Genomic DNA, 6,834 nt, shown 5'->3' with positions numbered 1-6,834 from the left:
ACTCAATAACAAAGCATTAGCCTCGGCTGCAATGAGGCCAATACTTGTAACTTTTACTGTATGTTCATGTACTAACACCTCCACCTACAGAGGAATAGAAAATACATCAAAGAACGATTTGTGACTAGAGTCGCAGAATAAAATAATAAATCTCCTTGTGCATACAGGCAGAGACGTGAATTCATGGCGATAGAATTACATGTCCTATTTACCTATAAACCTTCATTACACGCTACATTTACATGAGGAATTCCAGATGTTATTTCCTGAACTCTTACGAGTTGGTGTGAAGAGTACAATTGAATCGTGTTGCTATTATTTGATAAATTTTGATCGCTCTGGCAGTGTTCTGTTAGAATGCAACAAAGAGGAAGAGAGAAAGGCAGGGAGAGTCAAGCCTACATGTATAATAAGTCTGCGCTTTGGAAACAAGTAGTCCATGTCTTTCAGCACCGTTTGTTGAGATAGAGTTTTGAATCACGAGCCCAGAGTTACAAACAGATAAATTAAATGAAAAATAGCGTCTAGTACTAGATTATCTGGTACTTGTAGCGGGAGGGGTGGGTGCACGTTCTTGATTCTAGTTGCACGGCTGAAGACAAACATTGCATCCGTGGTAGTTTCTTATATTCTGGTCAATGGATTTTCTTCGTACTAAACACCCAACAAGTTGGCCTGCGTCGTGGATATCCATTTGTTATACTGCTCTGTATTTATAAACTTTAATGCGGTATATATTACAAGCCGTAGAATCGATTCGCGCATGTACATACATATCAGTAGCTTAATGACGAAACAGAGTTTCAGTTGGGATATTACGAAACTTGTAATTGGAGACTGACTGACGAAGAGTAAGTATTGATTATGCTAATGAGTATGAAAAAAGTATTTTGATATAATGTTTATGCCAGTTACTGTCATACGTCCAGTATATTTATTGTTTGCCCTTGTTGAACCAATATTACAATATGGTTTATGCTCGACCATGTCGAAATGTAGTAATTATACACCTGGTAGCAGCCCTTTAATGGTCCTCATTAAAGTACAGCTATTCATTAAAGCTCACGTTTTCTACCAATCAGAAAGCAAAATGAAAGCTCAAGTATCGATTATTCTCGGATATGCAATCGAAAGACAACTAGCGAAACATCACGGAGGTTGGAAATCCAATACTGTCGCAGAAGGTTATGTTCTGTTACTATAATAATTAGCGTTAATTGTAAATAATATTCAAATAAATTCAATTTGTCATCTCGTTTTTCAATGTCTAAATCAATTTCCAGGTTATATCAAGATTAATGTTTATTTTACTCTCTAGATTATATCAAGGTCAATGACATTTGTGTCTCGGAAAAATCAATACTTTCGTGTCTGCGCACATCTCACAATTTACGAGATATTTCACAAGGTCACTTCCGCTCCCCAGTCAGATAAGAATAATATGAATACTTATTAATAATTTCAAGTTAGAAATATGGTAGAGCATAAAAAGTCGTATGAAACTTGCGTATAATGGTAATTAAGACGCTCGTATGAAAATTATGAAGCTCGCTTGCGCTCGTTTCATAAACATACTCGCGTCTTAATTACTAATTACCATTATAGGCTCGTTGCATAATGTACTATTTATTAAGATGGAGAGTAATTTCGAAAAACACTCCTAACCCATTAATTTTGTTTCAGAAACGATTTATACAAATTTGTTTAAATTAATCTTTAATTTATTCAACCAATTTGATTTTTTCAGACTTTAAAGTCTTAAAAAATAAACCAACTATGAAAATTAATGATATTAACGTATTTTCATAAAAACCGAGAAAATCTTGTAACATGCTCTCACAATAATTATTTTTTCACTAAACGGAATGACTCAATGACGTTAAAATAACTTATGCGTAAAATTACTATAAAAATGAAATATAGTGCAAATTAAGGCCCAAAAAATCTTACAGAAGTTCCCTCATCTCAGTAATGCTAATATGTATTATTTGAAGCAGTCGTTCTATGACGATGATACATAATTCTGTCTGCAAAATAATACTGCAATGCATTCAGTGCACTTGTCTGGGGCTGTAGTCTCTTTTAAATATATCAACCAATGAACACTCAACAACAATCCAATAATTGTATAAGAAAGAAATTTATTGTGAAGATAAATTTCAGTACATAAAACACTTCGGAACACAACCCAACACTCAAGGTATGCAGCTTCAATACTATAAAAATCCCGACAAGAAATATCCCTATGCATGAAATCGCAAATAAATGTACTCGAAGCTTACATCTTAAGCTTTATCTTTATCCTGCATTTGGATGTAAAGAGAGACAATCATGTAGATGTTATCACAGGTATTTATGGACAGCTGGTGACATAAAACTGCTCCTTAAGTGCAATCTCCCTGCCTTAAGTCTTGAATTCAAAATCTTGTTTCCCCATAAAGTTACATTACTCTGAATCGGAATTTTCGTAATGTATAGCTTTACTGTATCATGCGCTCGTGACGTTTTTTATGATGTTAAGCTCCATAAAAATGAAGTTGATTAGAAGGAACAGCATCTGTTAAGTGAACAACTATTCTGCTGAGATAATTCCATAATTAATCAGCAGAATAAAAGGAAACAGAATCTTCCAAATTCTAAATACAGCGTGTTCAATAGAATTCCCACCAATAAGGTTAAAATATATCTTGCTAAAACTTATTATAGAATAAACATTTTTGTTTATAAAGTTTTCTAAAAATTCTTCGTTACGATTACAACAGATCTACTGGCCTAAAACAAGAAATACGAGAGAAGAAAAAGAAACTATGTACCCAATTTTGACTTCCTGTGTTGTTTTCATATTGTATCTAGTTTTTATTGTTGAAACTTTATTACAGAAACTCCAACTACGAATTGGTCAGGATATGTTGCACCGAACAGGTGATGACTACAGCCTTGCCTTCAGTCACTTTGGATACCAGTTAGCTATAAGCACAGTCTAGTAGCCTATATACAGTCACGAAGCTTGAGTTGTGAGGGTGCTAGGAACAATAGACTGTGCCGGTACTATATCGCATTGTATGTAATGAGGCGATATTAGCGGTCCTAGTGGTTAGCAACTATCTATGGATGCATATTTACTACGTATTGAGCTTCGTGACTGTATTTACTAGACTGTGGTATAAGTCGAGCATTTCTAACCTCGCTGTGTACGGAGAGCCCTGTCAATCAAAACAGTGCAAACAGCAGCGAATGAGTCTCCCAGGTACTGTACTTTGTGTTTATATCTTGCGTCTCTGTGTGTACGTTGTGAACAGTAGATACGATATATTTTACAGTAGTCATGCGACAAATTATTATTTTTCAGACTTAATAAGAATAAAATACTTATTTTAAGTCAAACAAATATTATTTTCACAATAAATATATTGCAATTACATACTGTAGACGTCGTTCTGGTTGGAATTATTAGTTGAAAAGACATACATCTCATTAAACAAAACTACATCTCCTATGAACTTTACGAGCGTCTATGCATTAAAATGAATTATCATAAACATTTTCAGATTCCCTTATGCGAGCTACCACATTTTCATAGCAGGGCAGTTAATGATATCTACATAATGTTGTTGCACAAAGTAGTTTTCTTTTTGTACTTATATTTTTCCATGAATTCTTGAAAATTATTATTTTCGATCTTTTCACATGGATTACCCGCTAATACCAACATTTTACACAAGTCATTGTAAAATTCAGACCGATTAGCGGGAAAGTCGCAAGTGGATGGCAAGTTTCCATGCTTTGTGGACAATTCTCTTTCACGTGTAACATGTGTTTTCATGTTGGAATGTTTCTCTAAAAAATGCCGTTTGTTGGTTTTTATTTCCATGTTGCATACCTTACAGAAAATATTTTCTTCTTTCTGCATGAAATACTCGTTACCAAATTCTTCTATCAGAGCACTGATCGTCAAGCGCCTACCTTCGGTTTGTTTCGGCATGTTGACTGCGTACTTCATTCACTGTATAGCAGAACGCAACTGTGCTGATGAGAGATGGTAACACGGAGCTATACTCTATATACACGTACACTACTGCAGGTTTCTTGGAGCGTTAAGGTGACCAAAGGTGATGACAATGATTTTCTCAGTAATGTTGTACGATATTTTCTGATGAAGCCAACTTTCATGTTTCTGGTACTGCGAACCGACGTAACTGTAAAATATGGGGAAGTGAAAACGCACACTTCTTTATTGTAAATGAATGTATGGTGTGCCTTGACTCCAGAATCTCTTATCGGATCATTCTTTTTTGAGGACATAATAAGGCCTAACAAAATGACTTCTTCAACAGTTTCCAGGAGGGTGGATTGGAAGAGCTGGTCCCATTCCATGGCCTCCTAGTTCACCAGATATGATTCCTTTCATGCTAATCTTCGCAGAGACTTCATTGTAAATTAACTGTGAAAATGTAAATTACAGAAAACATCTGGAGGGAATCAGAGTATCGCCTAGACTTTTTTGGACGCACTAATGGTGCACATTTGGAGGTCAACTAAAATTTGGAACATATACAGAGTGAAAGAATATAACTGTACACATTTTAACAGATTATTTCTTGAACAGAGTACAACAAAATATTCTAATACCATATTAGCCCCAAATGAAGACTTTTCTAAGAAAAGAATCATTTTCCCCTAAATGTTAACACTATTTCATCCGATAAGCCTATCTGTACGATTATGACCTTTACTCTTGTTGGAGAAACTGGTAAGAGATGATTTATCCCTTTGCAGATTTTTAATAAAATGGACGGTTGTCTTAAAAATTAAATAAAAAGATTAACACATAACACATACTGTATAGTTATTTCCCGCCATTAGGAAGTCTGTCAACCCTACTGCAGTATAAGGTACGGAATGCTGCTATTCAGACCGAGTGCGTGTGTGTATTCGTAAATGAGCCGGCAATGCGCTGTTCCCAAACTCTACAGATTTTCAGCGTAATGTTCTAACTAACTTTGCACCTAATTGCAAAACGCATAATATGATTTCTTATTTATTTCAATATGTAATGGAAGAATTACAACTAGAACCTGTAATTAATCACGTAAAACATTATCAGGACAACTGGATAAATCATCTGCGTCGCATATCCCAAAAGTCATGCTCCACTATCGTCCAAACGGGAAGAGATCTCTCGGTCTTCCAAAAAAGCCTGGATTGAAAATTCAGCTGTGAGATCGTAACAGGCCATATGGCCTAATATTTGAAGGGAAGAAGAAGAAGCAGATTTATTTCAATAGATTCTATTACCCTCTTCAATCTATGCAGTTATTTATCATTTCCACCTTGTATGCATCGTTGGTTAAATAATAATATTCTGCTTTAAATGGTCTGAGGATACTGACTTTTATTGGTAGTAATTATGTCAGATACCTAGTATTACTGCAAATTACAGTTTCTCGTTCTATGACCTTGATGTAGAATGATTGATATACATAAGCTTCATTCATTTAAATATACAAAAGCTGTAAATTAACATGTCGGATTAGTTCAAAGATGAATTCAATATGTAACACTGCAAATTCCTTTGCAGAACGAAAAGCCACGTTTGTTCGTATCATATTTCTGCATATTTAAAGGATAAAACTAAAATTCTTTCAGTAATTTATTTTCATAATACACTGTTCTCTTAAATTGACTAACTATATTGGGAATTAAATCAATAGTTTTCTCAAAACATGCTATGAATGTTTCACATAAAACAATTTTTATCTCGAAAAGCAAGAAAAAACGAGCAAATTGTATTGAACTTTTTTGTTTGAAATATCTCAAAGAATAATCCTCTGAAGTTAATGACTAGGGGGCGGATGTTGATGACCTAAAATTCTACTTAAAATGATCATTAAAATGCCTGTAAACTAATGGAAAAATGACATGAAATTAAAAGAAAATGACATTTAAATATTATTCACCGTACTCGCACCACAACTTCTTAAAAATTATTCACCTTGTTTAAATGACTGCCTTGCAAATCTCTGAGAGAGGAGGCAACTTCCTGGAATTCAGCTAAGTTGAAGGAAAAGAACATGCAACAAAATGAAGATTTTAAGTCATTTAAATATGCGCTCCTGCATGTATGACTTACATTATCTAAAGTGCAGGTAGTAAGGCCGTAAAACATTACACCGAGACGAGTTTTGCCGGCACCGTAGATCGTGTCCCGGCATAGCTCAGTTGGAAAGAGCACTCAGCTCGCAGAGCTGAGAGGTCCCGGGTTCGATTTCCGGTGCCGGAACGAATTTTTCTCGATTTAAATGATGATAATACACATTGGCTACTTCATAGTAGTCGTTTAATATTCAATGAGATAGGCGAGACCTCATATATAGATGGAAAACTATAGATTTTAATGAGGGTTTACAATGTGTTTCAATCAGGGGTGGTCGGTCAAAGCCCTCGCTTAAACTAAGCTGTTGTCAAGCATTTTATATTACTTCCATTGTGAGAAGTGAAACCTTCAGTGGAATAAGGGATGGACTTTAGTCTGTTCCAAACTATAAAACTCAAACTTTACTGTTATTCACTTATTCAGTAGGTAATTACTACTGACATATTTGCTTAGAAAATGATTTGACAGACCTATCGGTAAATAAGAAAGTAAAATGTATTCCAAATGACCTAAAAGTTTTTCAAAGTATTAAAAATGAAAAAAAAAAAATGTCATAAAAATATAAACACGACCTATTAGTTCAAAAAGTGTCAAAAATGCAAAGAATACAATATAAGAAATTATTTTTTTACGTTGATATAAACATAGAAAGGATTTCTATATTAATAGGCATCGTCCTA

At 34.5% G+C, this 6,834-nt stretch overlaps 1 non-coding gene across 1 annotated transcript; it reads left to right on the top strand.

The window, feature by feature from the left end:
• Window positions 1-6,203: 6,203 nt before the first annotated feature.
• Window positions 6,204-6,280, top strand: TRNAC-GCA (transfer RNA cysteine (anticodon GCA)). The gene has a single exon. It is a non-coding gene; the product is annotated as a tRNA-Cys (tRNA).
• The last annotated feature ends 554 nt before the right edge of the window (window positions 6,281-6,834 follow it).

This window comes from Periplaneta americana, chromosome 9 (assembly GCF_040183065.1).
Source record: "Periplaneta americana isolate PAMFEO1 chromosome 9, P.americana_PAMFEO1_priV1, whole genome shotgun sequence".
In the NCBI taxonomy this organism is placed as follows: Eukaryota; Metazoa; Arthropoda; class Insecta; order Blattodea; family Blattidae; genus Periplaneta; species Periplaneta americana.
This window is presented reverse-complemented; position numbering and strand designations above follow the sequence as displayed.